Below are 19,143 nucleotides of genomic sequence, written 5' to 3' on the forward strand. Positions count from 1 at the left end.
CATGCACGCATTCTATTTAAGTTTCTCTATTGTATCTTTTTTTTTTTGAAAGTTGCTTGCAACCCAGTGAATTGATTTTGTGACCCACTAATGTGTCATGGAGTTTCCCAGGTGGCTCAGTGGTAAAGAACTCACCTGCTAAGCAGGAGATGTGAGTTTAATCCCTGGGTCAGGAAGATCCCCTGAAGGAGAAAATGACAACCCACTCCAGGATTCTTGCCTGGGAAATCGCGTAGACAGAGGAGACTGAAGGGCTATAGCCTATGGGGTTGTAAAGAGTCTGACACAATTTAGCAGCTGAACAACAACAATGAGTCATGAGCCACAATTTCAAAATCACCTGTCCATTGTAATGGAATTTAATAATGGAATTTGCATTTTGAGCCTGGTGGATAAACCAAGGCTCTTCTGCTTGTGTGGTTCTTTGTGTCGGCAGTTTGGATGTGAATCCCACAGATGAGGTGAGTTCCCCACGGCAGTCAACAAATGTGTGTGGCTGCCAGGGTCTGGTGGATCAGGCCTTTGCGTGTGCCGATACATGTAAGAGGTCTGTATATGGGGGCAAGAGGCATCTCAAGTTGTTTGACCGGAAGTTTCTTGTGTGTAAGTGTGAGTCAGCGCGCGTGCCCCAGCAGGCTCTGAAAGAATCACAATGGAATCCCAAGCAGCGCCTCTCAGTGTTCCTGTGGACTTGACCCCACTTGCCTGCCCTTTCTCAGCAGCCCCCCATCACTTCTGACAGCAGCAAGGGAAGGACCCTTGAGAGAAGTCCCAAGAATCCAACCAAGCTCATGAAAGTCTCTGGAGAACAGCGCCACCCCAAGGCCTGGTGGGCCCACAGATACATGATTCATGGTGGGGTGGGGGCACACAAGGGAGGAAGAAGAGAGGTGTCCAGGCCTCCTCCCCATGTCTCCCTTCCCCCGTGGTCAGAAAAACATCACAGTTGTGATGTCCCTCTTCTGAATCGTATCTCCAAGTCTCTCATGGGAAACAGCGTGGTGGGCTCCTTCTGTCCATTCAACATCTCCCATGTCTTCCAGTAAGGCTCAGCACATGTAACACTCCCAAGAACGCCTACCTCCCAAGTACGCCTACCACAACAAGGTCTGCAGCTCATATTTAGCACTTCCTCTAGCTATTCTAAAATGCGTAAATGTTCAAACCATAAGTCAGACAAGGGCAGCCTAGCCCTGCTCAAAGCACTCCAGTCACTCTCTGCACCAGGAATGATAACCTGTGTCCCCGCCCACGGGCCCTGCTCCACCTCCAAATGAACTGTAGTGTTTAAATACTGGTTTGAAAAAAGGAAATATTAAGGAGGGAGAGAGAAGGAGGGAAGAAGGGAGCAAGGAGGGAGGAAGAGAGGAAGGTAAATCCTTTGCCAGTTTTCCCTCGAATCTGACTGCTGCCTGCAGAGTCCTGCCACCAGTAGGCCAAAGAGAGAGGCAGAGGCGAGGGTATGGGAAAGAGACAGGTGCCCTACACCTGTCCCCAAAGCAGCAACCAAAGGGCATCACTTCCAGCCTGACCCTCCCCAGGGCCTCAGCCTCCCTCCATCACCCTGGACCCAGCACCCTGTCTCTCCCTTCTCCTTTACACACACCACCTCGAGCTTGGTTCATACCCCATCTCTGAACCCCTTTCTCCTTCAAGAGCCAACTCAAAACTCTTCTCTATGGAAACATTTCTGGATGACTTTTCACTCTATGAATCTCCAGCTTGCAAATGTTTGCCTTCTTTATACTATAAGACATTTCATCATATGGAAACAAATCTTAAATATTTGGAAAGACCATAGGCTTTAAATTCCAGTTCGGCTACTGTCTAACTGTGTAACCTTGGGCAAGTTACTTAACCACTCTGAGTATCAGTGTCTGAAATTACAAAATGGAAATACTGATACACCCTAAAGGGCTGTTATAAGGAGTCAGTGAGATGAGATACATGTAAATAACTTGGAAGAGTATTGGGCAAATAAGAAGCAATCAATAAACGGTAGCTTTTATTATGACATGTGGCATGAAATTCTAAGAAAATAATCACGTAATTGTTTTCTTAATTGCATTTACCTCTACATGAACTAAATGTGAAGTCACAGAGGAGGAAACTGTCCTTCTCAAGTCTTATGTCTCTTCCTAACCCCATCCCTGTTCCCGTCAGATCACGCAACCCACAGTCAGGAAACAGGCAAGTCATCAGAACCCTAGGCTTTTCATGAACACTTCCAAGACGCTGCCCACTAGGGCAGGGTGGCTGGTCCAGCTCAGGGCTAAGAAAGAGCTGAGAGAGGGGTAGATTCCAGGTGGAACAGGAGCTAGAAATTCTACTCCCTCAGATTCAATGCCTAGAAGTGGCCAGAAACCACCACAGCCACCCTGCCCACCTACACAAGAGGCCTGCAGCCAGCAGAAACTAAGACCATATAATTTCCTGGAAGGGCTTGGGAAAAAGTCCCACAGGGCTCCCAACCATCTCCCCATGAAGAATGCAATGTTCCTGCTACGTTTATATTTTGAAAGCTTTTGCTAACCAAATAAGCTACAATAATATAATTGTACTAATAAAAATAACAACCACCATTTACCAAGAGACAACAATATTCCATATATCTTATAACTGTTATTCATTTTTAAATCTGTTAAACAATAAGGCATTTATTTTCCCATTTTTATTCATCAAAGGGACATGTACGTCCCAGTCAGAGTACTGGTCCACATGGTCCACATGAAACAGCATCTGTGAGCCCAATACTCTGTAAGACCCCCAGGCCCAAGCAATGAAATAGGTCTGGCTGGCCAGGGCAGCCTCAGCAGGTGGTGTACAGACTACTTCTGGCAATCACCTGAAACATGGTGATTGCTATAGGCCCCTTCTCCCTGTTACTCTTGTCAAGGACCTCAAGTAAGGGACAGAGGGGGGCAACTGAATGAGCCCAGTCCCCTCATCTTACAAATGATAGATCCATACCGGAAGTAACAAAAGTCCCACTCTCCTGTCACACACCTGGTAGCAGAACACAGGTTTCCTGATCCAAGTGAAGAAAGCAGCCTGGACCCCTCGGGGCACTGTTCAAAGCTGCCAGAGGGCTGTCCCCACGCACTCCCCACCCACCCCACTGGCCCTTTCTGGGCTCCGGGCATGCAGAGAACTCTTTCCATAAAGAGAACCCATCTCCAGTAGGGCACCATCAAGCACTGGCTCGGTCAGAGTGGCCACAAATGTAATTCAAATTAAAACAAGGCTAACCAGAAAGCTGGCAAGAAGGAGACTTTAGAGAGCTTTGATGCTTCCCCTAATGACTGTGTTGATACTATTCAATCAGATGTCAGGTATCAAATTCTCTACCTTTAGATTGTTTTGGAAGCTCTTGCTTTATTGATGCCACATATGTGATCAGGGCTATCAGGGTGTATTCTACTCTGTCTCCTAATCGCCCTCTTCCAATGTCCTTGTTTTTAGAAGAAAAGGTGGGGTATCCGAGGGCTATTTTATATATATATATATACACACATATATACATATATTACATATAATAAATGAATGGAATCAGGAAACATGCTTGCTACAGATTAGGTCTCCTATCAACAGAAATATTTCTCAGAATGTCTCATGGCCAATGAATTTTTATACATCACTATTGTCTACAGATCTATATTATGGGAGAAAAGACATAAAGAAGCAAGTTAGAGAAAGAGTTTGATAAAAGACACCCCATTGCTAGATTCACTCCAGACATGTGCTCATGCCTTAAAACCAAACCATTTAATTGGCATCAGAGGGGCCTGACCCACCATGTTTGAAATGCAAACAAATATTCACTTGAAATGTTCACTAGTTCCACAGCACCCAATGAAGCAAGGCTTGGGCTGAATCAGTGGGATGGGGTGGGGTGGGGTATGGCAAGTCTGCTGGCCATGTTTCAAGATCGGAATTTTCACCAACCCAGAATTTTCACATCCAAATGTATCTTGTCCCCTTCCAAAGAGACATGCTGGAAACTCATATTTTATTCCAGCTACACTGCTATGCTTAAAAGCCCCACAGACTCTTCTAGAAGTGCATCAGATTGCATGGCACACTCTTTTGAAAATCCTCAGTGGTGGAGAAGTTTTGTCCTTCAGGGAGGATCTGAGTTTGAGTAAGAGTTGAAAGTCGTTCTGAGCCAAGTCTGATGAATAAGGCAAGTGATCAGACTGGAAATGCTATTTTGAGCATTAGTGAGGTTCAGATATAAAATAACAAGACTCCTTTTATGTGTCTGTGATGAGGAGTGTGTGTGAATATATGATTTGTAAACTAGTTTCTGAAAGAGAAACTCTTAAAAGTTTCAAGCAGTTGCAGTATTCCTGGAGCAAGGGCATATCCTTTCAAAGTCATTGCTTCAAAGAGGTCAACCGTTATTGGGAAATAGAAATGGGAGGGTACAAACCCAGGTCTGAGGCCATTACTTTGGAGCCCCACGTGGTGAAAGAAAGCAGCGAGGTTCTATCCATAGCTGGAGTAGAATCCACTCCGTGGCCAGGCCCTGGGCTGCACGCACATTAATGGAGACCATCACACTGGGAAGGCTGGAAGGGGGCTGGGCCCTCCTCCCAGGCCTGCTGGCTGGCTGGCTCTGTTCTGAATGACACAGCTAATTAAGGTAAGTACTATTGCAGCTCTGGGCTGGAGCTGCCGAAACGGGGCTAGCCTTCCTGGTGTCACAGCTTCCAGATGAATCCATATTTCAGGGGTTAACAGCTCATCTGTAAATAAAATAAAATGTCCTCTGGGCTGCAGCCAGGTAGCCCATTCCTGCCTTTGGCCTGAATGTGATTAGCACATTGGGGTGAAGGCAGGGAGGGGGTGAGAGGGCAGTGGGAGAAGGGAATCAGTTGGAGATTTTTTTAAAACCCTCTGAGAAGTGATTTTGGTGACTAATTTCCGAAGGAGGTTCCCCCTGGGACACTACCTCCCTAGCCCCCTAACTTTTAAAACTAAGTTCATTTTGAGGAAAAAAAACATAGTAAATTGGCTTCTTGTGGCTCAAGGCCCCCTAAACAGAATCAGTAAGGCCAGGGCACCAGACAGACCTTGTGGGTGCACAGGTCTTCCTTGTACTTGGAGAGTAAGGTGGGAATAAATGAGGCTGGCTTCAGGTTGTGCCCCCCAGTTTTTGTCAGAATCTCAAAGATGAAACCAAAAAAGACACAGCAAGCTAACACGAACTGTACCTGTAGAAGCAAATAGGCTAGGAGGTTTAGAAAGCAGGAAAGGCACAGGCACCTACATGAAAACAATCCATGAAAATCTGGTCCTTCCACTAAACCTAGCTTTAAAACAAACAAACAAACAAACAAAAAACCCTGCTATTTGAATACTCAACTGTTGTTTTATTTTCAAAACCAGGTTTGTGTATGAAGCCCCTGCATCTTCTTCAAGGTAGTCAGGAGCTCTGCTAAAGCTACACAAACTACATTCTCCAGGAAGCCTTCTGCCTCTTGAGAACATGCTCAGAAAGAAGTAAACCTGTGCACCCACCGCCACCAGGCAATTGTAATAATAAAGTGAAGGCAACCATCTTCACAAATTTTTCCATAAATCAGAAACTCTTTGAAGGTAAAATGTTGCTTGTAAAATAGCAAAGTGGCATCATTTAGGCGTAACCAGTGACTATGCAGCAGAGACCTAGGGATAGGTTTTGTTTAATTTTCTGAAATACCCTAAGTGTGAGCCCAGGTGATATTTTTATGTCTCCTTACGTGCCTGTCTATTTAGTCTCTTTAATAAGCTTGGAACGATGATGCACATGGGTTCCATTAAGGGCTTGAAAGTTTTCTCACATCTAGCCACACAAGAAATTCCTCCCAGTATATCTAACTTGTCTGCACGTCTGCTCTCTTGTTAACTTTCCAGCAACCTTTCCTTTCTTCACCCCACTTTCAGCATGTGGTGAAGGCATTAGCGAGGGTCGCAGCATATTATCTCCCCGTTCCAGTTAGGTGAGGAGGAACAGTTGACTGTACTTTTAAAAGTGCAGTCAGCTTTGGAAAGCATGAGGGTTTCTGTCTTTTGGGCAGGGCTGGGGGCAGCGGGGCGGGGGGGGGGGGGGCGGCGGTGGTTTGTTGTTGTTGATGTTGTTGTTGTTTTCACAAACAGCCCAGCTGTAAGAAGCCTGTCATTTCTCAGCCTGTTGTAGAACTCCAAAAGCCACACTCTAGCAGTTGTCTTCCCACACATCAAAAAACAACCACCACTCCCCCCCACACACATACACACAGCTCAGCTTCCATATTTCTAATGCTTTCCTTCAGAATACTTTTAAGAAATTATTCCTACACTGGGCCTTCCACAGAGTGCGTAACACAGACTAAGGGTTTTTCTAAAATCCAAATCTGAGCAGGAATTTTCTGTTTCCATGAAAAGGTTTCTAAGATGTGCACAGAAAATGAACTTCCAATAATTGTCTCCACCGTATTAACGCATATCTTCTGTTGGAAGAAAATCTGTAACCTCATCAAGGAATAGAATTCAAATAAATTTTCATTGTCCCACTGCACAAAGCTAAGCTTAGGCGAGTCCTAATTTGTTATTCATTCTTCTTGTTTAATTCATAATTTGATGCTAAATGTGGTGAAACAGCAGTGCCCCACAAACTCAACTGCATCTGTTCTCAGATACATTTCTTGCAGCTACACAGGCTTATGTTTTGCACTAAAAATGTTTTTAAGCTCAGAAGAGCAACATAAATGGAGGGTGAGTTATTTTTTCTATGCCTAGCAAGCCAACATTAATCTCTCTCCAAATTTTGGGTTCCGTTTTTAGTTTTTTACTCTCTTTTACTCTTTTTTCTCCCCATTCTGGCTAACTGTGCTTCTCAGTATTTCCCAAACCCTTATTTAAAGCAAAAATTCTTCCTGACAAATGTTTTTGGTTTAAAACTAATGTTTGCCCCAACTGGGTTAATGCCACAGAAGCTAAAAAAAAGGTTTTCAAAAAATATTCCACAACCTGATTTTTAATTTACTGCATCATCAGCTACTTTTATGATAATATTTAATCTACTGAAACAAAACCAGCCTTAGAGGGGAAAAAAACAAACACCAACAAAAAGATAGTTTATTTTTAGCAGCTTCATTCTCACTTAAGGTGGCTACCGAAAAGGCAAACAGTCTCACCTAGGAACAGTAGTTTCTCTCCTCTATTTTTCTTTCTCTCTTCCTTCCTTCTTTCCATTAATTTTTTCTCTCTTTTTTTCTCAGTAGCTGAGTTAATCACATTAAAGGTTAGACTTCACAAAGTGCAGTTAACAAGTCTCTGTAAGAAGGCTTTTAGAAAGAAACACTCCCCACCCACCCACAGAAAAAAATTTATAGAGTGGTGATAAGTGTAAATAGTCAACCGTGGTCCAGATGTGCAAAACCCCGAAATGAAAAGAAGTTTAGTGACTACAGCACTTCATGAGGTCAAGTTTGGAAAATTTGGCTCAGAGGGCCATGATGGTGAGAGTGTCATTATTTAGGAGTCAGGAAATTAGGGAAGGGAGACAATAAAATTGCCTCAAAATTCAGGGAGTTTCTTCATCTCGGGTGCTTCAAACTGTTTTACTCCAGAGTTCATTGTTTTAGAGACAAGTCAGATGGGAGAGATGGCAAAGCAAAGTAAGCATTCTATGGGTTCTTATGGGTCTCTATATCCTATGTTTGTTCAGACTGATTTCTTAAGAACTAAGCATTCTAGTGAGAGACAGTTATGCCTAGCACTGTGCAGATAAAAAACACCCTTGAAAACCATGCCCTGAAGATGCAAACTGTAATGGAAACTGAGCCAGGGCAGTGGGCACCTCCCCCTACCCTTAAGGAACTGCTTCCAATCAAAAGGTGAGCCCCTCTGCATGCCTCCACATTTTTAAGCACTGGCCTAGATTAAGGCAGCTCCAAGCCATTAGAATGGGCCTTTCCTGAATGGAAAAGACGTTACTGAAGTTTTGCCTGTGTTTCTGGTAGAAAATGGCCCTACCCCAGGAGCACCGTGCTGGTGGCTCCTCAGCAAAGTAGAAAATGTCACTTACGCATGAGCCGTGACAACAGCATGTACAGGCCCGCACGTACGCTTTCCTCTGCCGAGCAGCTGCTACAGCTGCAAACTGCAGGGCAAGATCAAGAGGACTAAGGAGGCCAACGACCCCACATCCACAGCGCTCTGGCCATGGAGCACTGCAAGAGAAAGTTCAGGTTATGTCAGGATGTTTCCCCTGGAAATGAAGGGGAGGTTTCCTTTAAGCTCCATAATTAGCTTGTTTGAAAGCTCTCTGATTCACCTCTCCACCCTAATTCTTAAGATCATGAATTTTGCATTATTCTATGCACAATAATGCACATAAAATTAAATAAACAATTTAATTAATTTAATTAAAATTAAATATTAAACATATTGTGTATAAGGAACCTGCGCCTTTGATTTAATTGGGCGGGAGAATCCCAAGCACTTTGGGTAACAGCAGAAAATAATTAAAAACAACAAGTACGTTAGCCTCTGGGTACAAGAAATAGTTGGGAGCCTTCTCTTGAGAAAGGTTTATTTAATTAAAATTAAACTAATCTTTGGAAAACATTTGATAAGCATTTCATAATACAAATCATAATCCAAAAAATGAGGCTCAGCCTGCTTCTTCACAATACAGGAAAATTGTGTTAAATAATTTATCTCTGGCAGTAGCTACTTTCTCCTTTATACACACACATACACACACACACACAGAGTAATTCAATAGACAACATGTTTACTAGGTTTGAATTCTAGGTAATATTTGATTCATTTAAAATCTAAGATAAACATTAGCAAAGCGTATTAAGCGTAATACATCCATAGTGAGAATTTAGGAGACAGTGCTTGATTTTGAACTGGGTATTGATTTTCAGAGTCAACAAGCCTCCTTCCAAAAGCATCCTCATGAATTCATTTAAAAGGAAAATGTAACTGTTTTGGCAAATCACTATCTTGTTAATATTAGTGATTTTGGCAAATCAGTAATATAGCCCCAAACACTGAAAGATCGCGGTCCCACAGTCATCCTCAGATACATTTAACTCACAAGGCATCGTGGTTAGTGCTTCAGACCAGGAGAGGAAAACCATTTATATTCCTGCTTCCCTCCCACCCCCAGTTAATGTGACTAGATCTGTTATTCAGTTGCAGAGAATTAGATAATATTAGACACAGACCACAAAAGAAAGTCATCAGATACACACACACTACCCTGCTAACTCTTCCCAGGGCCTGACCTGCCAGAACCCCAGACGTCCATCGTCTTTACTAAACCAGGGCCCAGTTTGACACCTATAGCCTGAGCAGGAATATCACCAAAATAAGTTTGTGGTCCAATTCCAAAATTACTGAATGCCTGCATCTCAGCTAGCAAGTACCTACAGGCATAACTCTAAGCCTAAATTATATAAATGCCAATTGTCCACCTTTTAAAACATCACATACCCCTAAAGAAGACCAAAGTTAGACCATCCACTGACTCAGGTAATTCCCTTCACTTCTATTTCTGAATAACTTAGTTTACCAGAGGATATAAAATATTTTCTTATATTCTAATGATTCATAAAGGATAAAGAAACTATATTCACCTCAGAGATCTGTTGGGAGCATACAACAATGCATTTTTGTTTTGTCCTTACAGCAAAAGATTTTCAATATATGTCTTGACAACAAATCATATTCTCCACTGGTCATATGTAACCTAAAAATCATTGTGTGGGCTGTACATACCCACAGGTGTCACACACATAGAAAAATATGAGTCAAATGTCGTTCTACCTACACCAGGTCATTTTATAGTGTCTTTGCTTTGTAAAGAAAGCCATGACGATATGTAACATGCTATTTTATAAGCAGTAATTCATAATGGCAACTAATAATTATTCCTACAACATCACGCATTCCTCAAAAAATTCAGCTAAGCTTTTAACCATTTTCCCTGTTTGGTTCAACTTTTCTTTGATCAGAAGAACAAAGTACCATTGGAGACTTACAGTTGGACTGAGAGACACGGCGATCCAAAGGGTGGCCTGCCTATTACCAGACTTAAAATTAAAAGAAAAAATCTGGAGATGGGGCAGAGCTAAGAAGGATTGTAAGCAAAATATCCCAAAGCCACCTCCAGTTCAATTAACTCTTTCACATCATTATTGGAAAAGAATGCTTAACCCTCTAGAAAACACCCTGTGAAGAGCCTGGTGCAGCCCTGGCTCCCTCCAGCCAGGACCACGGCTGCAGAGGGTTTCTCTTCTGCCATCCAGGGCTTGTCAATGGTGCCCTTCATTTGCATGTCAATCCTTTTACATGATTAATATGTATTTATTGACCAGAAGGCCTTCCCAACCTAGGACAAAGGGAGACAGGCAGTCAGTCCCCTTTTATAGGGCAGCTATAACTTTCCTGGCAGGACTGACAATTGTGCACAGAAATAATTCTCTTCCAGATAAAAAGTTCCCACCATTCAGACTCATGAAGTGATGGAAAGAAAACAATCTAAACTGGGCACCATAAGCTCATGTGCACCCTCCACCCCTTCCCCCTAAAGTCATTTGTCTCCATTTCCTGCCACAACTGGAGAGTGTGGACAGTTACTTTGAAGACCAGAAAAAAAAAATGACCCAGAGTCTGAAGTTTTTACATCTCGTTGGGCCCACAATGGCCTCTGAGGCTGAGGTCTGCCCACAGGCAAGGCCTGACCAGAACCCTGAGTTACCTGGGGGAGGAGACTTGCCTTCTTTCCGACGAACGTGAATCTAGAAACAGGATGAAGCTGCACCCACCACAGCCCACAATTCAACTCCTCATCAATCTTTTATTCACTCAAATAAGCGTCACATTTCCCAGACTGACATGTAGAGTTTTATTTATTAAACAGCAAATTCCATTTTTATAAAAAGATCAGCCTTGTATCAACCATGAAAGATTCCCAGAAATTCTCTCCTCTTATATCTATTTCCTCACTCGTCCCACATATGAAACTAAATAAATAACAGCCTGGATGGTCAAGCAGTGGCATAAACTTCCACTTTCACTCTGGCATCTGCCTGTCTGAATGTCAGAGATGAGACTCCAGATAAGTTTAGAAAAATTGTGCACAGTATTACGATGACTTGTTTGTCCTGACGCCAAGGATATTGAGTCAGAACATCCAAGAGGGTTTTTTTTTTTTTTTGTCTTTATCCTGGGTGGTTCTGGGACTTACTCAGTTTGATTGTTGGCTTCCCACTTCTGAGGGTACTAAGTTCTCCACCCCACAGGGAGGCTGACAGCTCACTGTCTAGGGTTTCCAAGGAAAAGTGCATGAAACCATTTCTTCTATAAAGTCCTTCACTGCAGAAATTAATAAGAAAAAAGGGACTTTCCCTTTAGGTTGAGGTAGTTCATAGGCAGCCTCCACGTAAGCACTGTAACCTCTTGAAGGAAATGCACACACGTTTATGAACACCAACAAGAAATCAGTCACCTTTTCACTTCAAGGCCAGCTCCGAATTCCTCCCCAGGATTCATCATCCTGGGACTTTATGAAAGGTACTCATTAGAGGTAAACTCACTTGATTTTAAAGCAGAATTCTGGGGTGTTGCTCCTCCCAGTCTGTCCCTTACCTACATCCTATCGAACTCTAGGCAGTTGGGAACAAATGGTACGCTTTGCAGGAGGACTTGTCACAGGCTTGCTCTCCACCCATAGTCTGGTCTGGACAAGGTAAGGGAGGGAAGCAGTTTAAACAACCACATGGCTGTCTGTCTGACTTCAGCCAACCCCTGTTTCATTCACGGTGTCATTTTTACTTAAACTGGTTTACATGTATAGACTGTGCATAAAAGAATCCCAGAAAGAGTCCTAGAATTCCAAGAATGTAAACTTCAAGGGCTAGGCCTGCAATGGTGAACTTACCACAAGCAATTTAACATAGAATGGCCCCATGGATGTTTATAGGCAGGATGTTTCAAATTTCTGCCCAAGTTTTGCCCATACAGAAATGTGATGCTTATGTTGAAGAAGGTATTTCCCTTAATAATAACCTCAAAGAATATTGCCCTGAAATAGACCCGGAGTCATTTCAGAGATGCTCCTCTAGCTTCACACTTCTTATGTGATGCCCAGAATGTCAGGACTCCCCCTGCATCCATCCCTGTTCCCAATTCAAGGTTACACTTTCAAAAGCTTCTTGAGACTACTCCATACAACCACATTTCCCAGGAAAAATATCCACCAAAAATTCAGACATGAGTGTGGATAGCCCCTGAAAACAAATACAAAGACAAGGAGGGAAAGTATCATGAGAAATAGAATATAATCTCTAAATTCTGTACATCTGTGCTTTATTCCACTAACCTGAACAGATCTATGTGTTAAAAGTAGGGAAATAATTTTTTTCCTGAAGCTACTGACATAAAAAACTAAGGTAGGTGCACCTAAACCTGCCTTTGTTTTCTCTTTGACAGATCATAAATTCAGCTAAATTAACCAACCAGAATCAGTCCCAGAGGTATTGCCTCTGATATTATTAAAGTTAAGGGATGGGTTCCGATGTTTACAGTATTCCAAATAATCAGACTTCAGGAATTCACATGGCTAATCTGGAAATCTGGGCTATACCATACCAACATGGCACCTGGGACGCTAAGAGTGCAGCCCACCAATGCCCACCTCAGGGCATCACAGGCACTTGACTTAGGTCAAGTTCAGTTGATTGAATAATTTATCAGGATACAACAGAGGTTTCCCTCTAATGTTTGTTATCCTTAGAAGCCAATCTCTGTTGGCCAAAGAATACCTTTTAATTTCAATTCACTGACTCCCACTTCATACATTTGGTGGAGTAAAGGAGTGGAAACCACAGCATCCCCCCCCACAAAAAAAGCCTTCTAAATTTGAAAGAAGATTGAAAACTCCTGAACACCTCTATTCTCTCTTTGACCCCCTCCTTATCTAAGATTGCAGGCCATTAATCCAAAATGGGCACTAGAGCATTCTGGTATTTGCCTTCACGTTAAAATAACTGAACAATTAATGAAAGTTGACCACTGTTTGTGCGAGCAGCAAGCCCTCTCCCTTGCTTCCCCGACTTAGTGACGCATGATCCGTGATCGTATCTACTCACCGTCGCATCCCCTCCCCATCCAGCTGGCTCTGTCATCCCTTACTGCATCAGTGGAAACTCCCCAGGCTCTGTGAGGTGACTTTGCCCTCAAAGAACCATTAAGACTGCTGCTCTTGACCACTGAGGACCTTTGTGGTAAAAAAGTCATCATCTATTAAAGGCAGAAAGGACAACTACAGGGGCTTGACTCCATTGCAAGCTATAGACAAGTCACCAGCCACCTAATAAGGGAAATGCATCATTTCCAGGATGGTCCCTATTGATACCCCAAGGCAAGTCTCACACACTTCCATAAGGTGGCTTCTTAAGAAAAACAAGCTCCTCTAAAACAGAAGCAGAATTAACTTCCACTTTCCCTGCAACCTGTGAGCTGGATAAGGTGAGAGAAAGAAGGACTGACAGTCCCTCCTGGTTATCCACCACCCCCCTTGCAAACAACAGCCTTTGTGTTGGAGGGGCTCCCAGCATGGGATAACTGGAATGTGGGCCTGCCACTGTGTTGGAGTTAATAATACAGTGTCACAAAGGAATTTAAGCCTGAACTTGGGAAATTCTCCTTCTAGGAGTTTATACTTCTTCCTCTTCAAACTTCACTGCTCTGTCTCAAAAGAATAAGAAATCTTTATCGTTTTTCCCCCCAGAGGTCATTACACTTCTTTTCAACCTCCTCGTTGTGAGATGACCAAAGAATCACTGATTATGGAGAAGGCAAATCGCCTGCAATGTGTGAGACCTGGGTTTGATCCCTGGGTTGGGAAGATCCCTGGAGGAGGGCATGACAACCCACTCCAGTATTCTTGCCTGGAGAATTCCATAGACAGAGGAACCTGGAGGGTTACAGTCCATGGGGTAGCAAAGAGCTGGACAAGACTAAGCAACTAAACAACAACAACCACCAAGTCACTAGGTGAGTTTTGTACATCAAAGATAGAAAGGCTCTGGATCTACTTCCAAAAGGACCCATCGAGACTGCATATATGCATCAAAATAAAACTGTGGACAGAGAGTTGTCACTATGGACACAAGCCCTTGACCGCCTGAGCATGGAGAAGATCAGGGAGGGCTAGAGGGTTGGAATGAGAAAGTGAATGAGGTCAGGACAGCGTACATGGGTCTCCTGGCTCTCCTGGAACACACTGCAAATTCCAAGGAACTCCACTGTAAATAGAAAAGGGAGGTGCAGCATTAAGGTTAGCAGTGATTTGCACTGCATTGGGGACCCATAGACTACAGCCCATGAGGCTCCTCTGTCCATGGGATTTCTCCAGTCACATACACTCAACATCACAGGGATCCTCAAGAGTAACCCTCTGGACACCCCTTTTCTCCAATCTCAAATCCCTCAATTCTCAAGTCAGGGGTATGTAACTAGGTCTTTACTCCAACCAGCGGGAGCTTGCTGGCTGCAGCCCCAGCGAACAGAGCTCTTCCCTTCCCCAGGTAAGCCCATTGTAGGGGCTTTTCCCGACGATGCTGTCTCACAGCCAAGTGAGCTTGTGAGCCCAGAGACGGCTGAGGATCCGAGACAAGGAACTCGCTCGCTTGGTCTTTGCCGGGCAGTGTTTGCCATTTGCGGGAATAAATGAAGCATCGGTAATCTCCATAATAGAGCTTTCACGCTTCATTCTCTGAAACTAAGTTGGAGCTTAGACAGAAAGAAAAAAAGGAGGACTTTTAATTTAAAGTAATGATCATCAACACTCTGGCTCTAGAGAATCTCTAGGGGAGGGTTCCCCACCCTACCCCCAGGAAGCTGGAGGGAGGGCCGCGGCTCCCGCGCCTCACCAGGCGGGTCTTTTTGCTTAGATTGGTGGGCCAAATCCAAACGTGAGCAGCTCTCCTGGAGTAACAGGAAGGAGAGAAGCCCAGAGAGGGAGAAATATCCGATCAGGTTGTCCAAGAGAAAGGAGAGCAAGCCCTCTCCACCGAGGCCCGGCCAGGACTGGGGGCAGAGGCGTCTTCTACACAAGTCAGCAGTCCTCACTTGAGTTGCGCGGGGCGCTGTGGGGGCGCTTCCTCAAAACCCCGGGTATCTCTGGTTACTTTCACCCGCGGCAGCTTCGGTTTGGGGTCAAAGTGTTTGCACGTGGGGTGCATGGAACACAGAATCTCGCCCACCTGGAATCCCCTGATCCTGCCTAGTCCGAGAGCCCCAATAGTTCTATCCCAAAAGGGAATTTTGTTCACTTCAGCTGAATGAAAGTGGCGTCGGGAGGCTTTGTCCTTCCAATTCTCTCCTCCCCTAACACCCCGGGTCCCCTCACTCCCTTGCCACTACGCAAACCCACAACCCTAGACTTCTCACTCTGCAACTCCAAACAGCTCGACCCTGTTAGGGCATTTTGGAGAAGAGATAAGAAACTGAGGCCCTAGGAACATGAAACTGGGGTTTGGCCGTCTTCCCCCGAGTAGGTAACTAGCGATTCCGACGGAGCTCTGTTTCTGCCCGCAGAGGGACAGCGCACTTGAACCGACCCTGAAGTCGTGAGGCTAGCGTTGAAGGCCAGAGCTCAGTCCGCAAGGGGAGGAGGCGGGGGAGTTGCAGCCAAGGACCGAAGGTCCTCGCCCGGCCTCCGTCCTTCTCACGCCCGCCTAGCCGGCCGCACCTTCCTGGAAGCTCTATAGGGCCTGGGTGGGCGCCGCTCAGAAAAGATGCTGACCAAGGGCAAGAGGACTGCGCTAGTTTTAAAGAAATTCCATGCAAACAGTTAACCTGAGGGGGAAACCACAGCTGTGCCTAGGAAAGCGAATTGGCCAAATATCTCCAGAAAAGGAAAGGGAAGATGGAAAAAAGTCTGCCACCTGAAAGTGGGCGCTTTATTGTGGGAAGAGGCGGCAGGGGGCAGGGCTGCTGCAGCAACTTTTTCTCTCGCCCCCCAAAAAAGATCCCGCATCGGGGATTTCGGAAGGCGCTCACCTAGTCCAGGAAAATGCAGGTGGCGGCCCTTCGCGGGCCAGGTTCGCCCCAGCCAGGCACCAAGCAGGCAGGCGCCCAAGCTCTCGGACGCCAGGGCCTCCGGGCCAGCCAGGGCCGCGCAGGGCGCCGAGCGGGCTGGCCGAGCCGGGCAGCCGAGCCAGCGAGGGTTTCGGCTCCCGGTGGCAAATGTGCGCGAGCGCGCGCCTCGTCTAACCCTTCAGGACAAGTTGAAACAAATAAAGTCGGGTCTCCACAGCCTGAGGTCCACCCCTCCTCCTTCCTGGTTTGACCCCAGGCCCGGCCGCTCCAAAACATGGTTTGCGCAGCTCAGATTGCCAGCCGCTGCGCGATACCGCCAGGGCAAGGGCGCACCGCCAAAGGAAGGGAGCTTCCCCAGGGGCCACGACTTGGTAGCCCGGGAGTCAAGGGGGCCGGGGGTGACTGGGGAACGTGGTGGGAGCGGGGAGCGTGGCCGCCTCCAAGGTCAGCCCCGGTCCTGCGCGCCGGCCCAGGGAGGGAAGCGAGAGGTCGGAAGTCCCCGGCCTCCCTCATAGCCTCCAATCCCGGGAGCAAACTTGGGAGCCGGGCCACGGACCAGAGGAGACGGAGGGCAGGAAGCCAAAGAGACGCCCAGGCACACCCTCCGCAAAGGCCGAGTCCGAGTGGTCGGAGAGGTTGACCGCAGGAGGGCAGTCTTCTGAACGAAAACGGAAACCTTGGAGCAGAGGACCAAGGAGGAACCCAGAGGCCGGGAAGCCCATAGAAAATTACTGAAAGGAGAGCGAACCCGGCCTAGACACAAATCGAAACTGTACAGAGATAGTCGCTTGGGGGAACCCGGGTAGGAGATGCGGGAATATTGGCGCCTGCGGGTGGAGGGAGGCGGGTCCCTGTGCATCACCCGGAGCCCAGCGCCCGGGCAGCCCTCCCTTTGGCGTCTCCATCGAGCCGGTGGGCAGGATCCCGCGCTGGGCTAGCAGAATTGGGGTTTCGAGGTTCCCCGAGAGAGGACGAGCCCCAGATGCTCTCCGATCTCCAGCCTGACTCGACAGGTCAGCGCAGTCCAAGCCTACGGCCTTTGCTGCGCTGACCGGAAGTGCATCTGCGAGGCGCCCTCCGCAGACCGCGCTGGGCGCGCAGGCAGCTCCAGCCAGGGGGGAGAAGCCAAGGTCCGAGAGGCCAGGGGCGGGCTGTGTCAGCCGAGCCAGATTGGGCTCAGGAGGGAGAGGAGATTGTGAGGGTAGACACTGCTGATTGTGGTGGGAAGGGGTCATCTTGAAGACCTCCGGGGAACCTAATCTGAGACCAACCTGGGTGAAGTGGGATTTGAGAGCAAGAATTCGAACGTGAGGTACTAACTTGAGAGAAGAGTGGGAGGTTGGAGATGGCGGCTGAGGACTACTCCTACTTAAGAGTTCAGAAGAGAAAGAATAGCCTTTAACCCAAATCCACCCCATCCCGACTTATGCAGAAGTTCTCTTACTGTGGAAACATAGCACACCGGGAGAATCGTCCTGGTATTTTATGACATATAATTACTGTGTAAGCTTTAACGTGGTTTGGTGTGACTTTGGCAAGAATGTCCCTGGACCTCACTTTTCTTACCTGTAAAATGGGGATGATAATATCCAACTCAAAGAAGTGTGTGAGGTTGAAAAAAGTAAACTGTGTCAAATGGCTAGCAACGTGGGACACTGGCTGTCAGTAAATAGAGAATCTGTTATTATTTTTAAATTTCTGGATGTGTCTTCTTGTAATGATGAATTTTCATCTTGGATGAAAGACTTTTAACGGCCGCCTCACTGCAGCTGGAGGGGGGTGTGGGGCAGCAGCAGGGATTTATCAGTGGTTTCCCACTGCATTCACTTCATCAGTGGGTACCACTGTGTGCCTTCCGGCCTGAATCTGCTGGCCTCTCAGTCAGGGTCCTAGCCCACTCTTGCAGTCGTCTGTCCTTGAGGAATGTTCAATTTTAGTAGGTCTGTCTCTTCCTTGGATTCCTTCCATCTCACCTACAGGGGTCTCCCTCCCCTCTGCGATGTAATTGCTGTTCCTGGGGTGCCAGGAGTGAGTGGAGAGGGCGGGGGGAAACGGAGTGGGGGTACTGAGTGCACCCAGGATGGCGCTTCTCACCACCCCTGCACTTGCACTTGCATGGCAGCTGGGTCTGGGAGGAATCTTCTGGTAGCTGCTAGTCCCTGAGAGATTGCTTGCGTGTATGCTCTGTCCCCTGGCAGAATTGAGTGGGGAGGCTTGTGCTCACAGCTTCCCCCAGCACAGGGCTCCTCCTGCATCCTCCCACAGCCGCCCCTCACCCCATTCCCACATCTGAAAGGCAAATCTGGAGCATGGATCCAATCCTCTTCTCGGGATAAGCTGGGTGTGTTTGAGCATGCACAGTGCTCCGATCTCTGCTTTTCTGCAATCCATTATTGCAACCTGAAATCTTTCCAAATGTGCTCACAGCAACCTACCCCATATCTTTGGGAAGAATTCCAGAGTGGAGGGGCCTGCTCCATCTCCAGAATGGCATCTCTGGGAAAGGCTGCATTTAGAAGCAAACTCAAAGTGCAAATTATAATGGCCCAAGACTTACCCAACTCTCTAAGAAATCAGTTTCAGAAGTCTGCCCTCTCCTTCCCTGGATCTGCTTCACCCCCAGGAGGTACACCTGGGAAGGTGCAGGGCAGGTGGGAGGGAGGGATGGAGACAGGTGTAGCAGCAGCACATTTGTGTCTGAGCCCAGAGTCTCTGGGGAGAGAGAAGGGGCTGCCTTGACTCCAGACTTTCCACCCCACACAATCAATCCACTCACCTTAGTCCCAGTTCTCTGGTGGCCTTCATGAAAAGAAGTAGGCAGTCTAGTGTGTCCCCAGCCCTGGAAACAATGCCCTGTCTCTACACTGGATAGGAGCAAAGCCCATTAGCTGGGGCATGCAGATATGTATTGGACACCAGCAGGTGTACTCCTGGGTCATGTAAAAAAAGGGCCAGAAATTTCTACATTGACCATGGCCATCTGCTTGCTAGGAACCCATCTCTGTATGTCAGTTCTAGATATCTAGATACTTGTTTGTATATTTGCTCATATTT

This window comes from Bos indicus x Bos taurus, chromosome 2, assembly GCF_003369695.1.
Source record: "Bos indicus x Bos taurus breed Angus x Brahman F1 hybrid chromosome 2, Bos_hybrid_MaternalHap_v2.0, whole genome shotgun sequence".
NCBI classification, from domain to species: domain Eukaryota; kingdom Metazoa; phylum Chordata; class Mammalia; order Artiodactyla; family Bovidae; genus Bos; species Bos indicus x Bos taurus.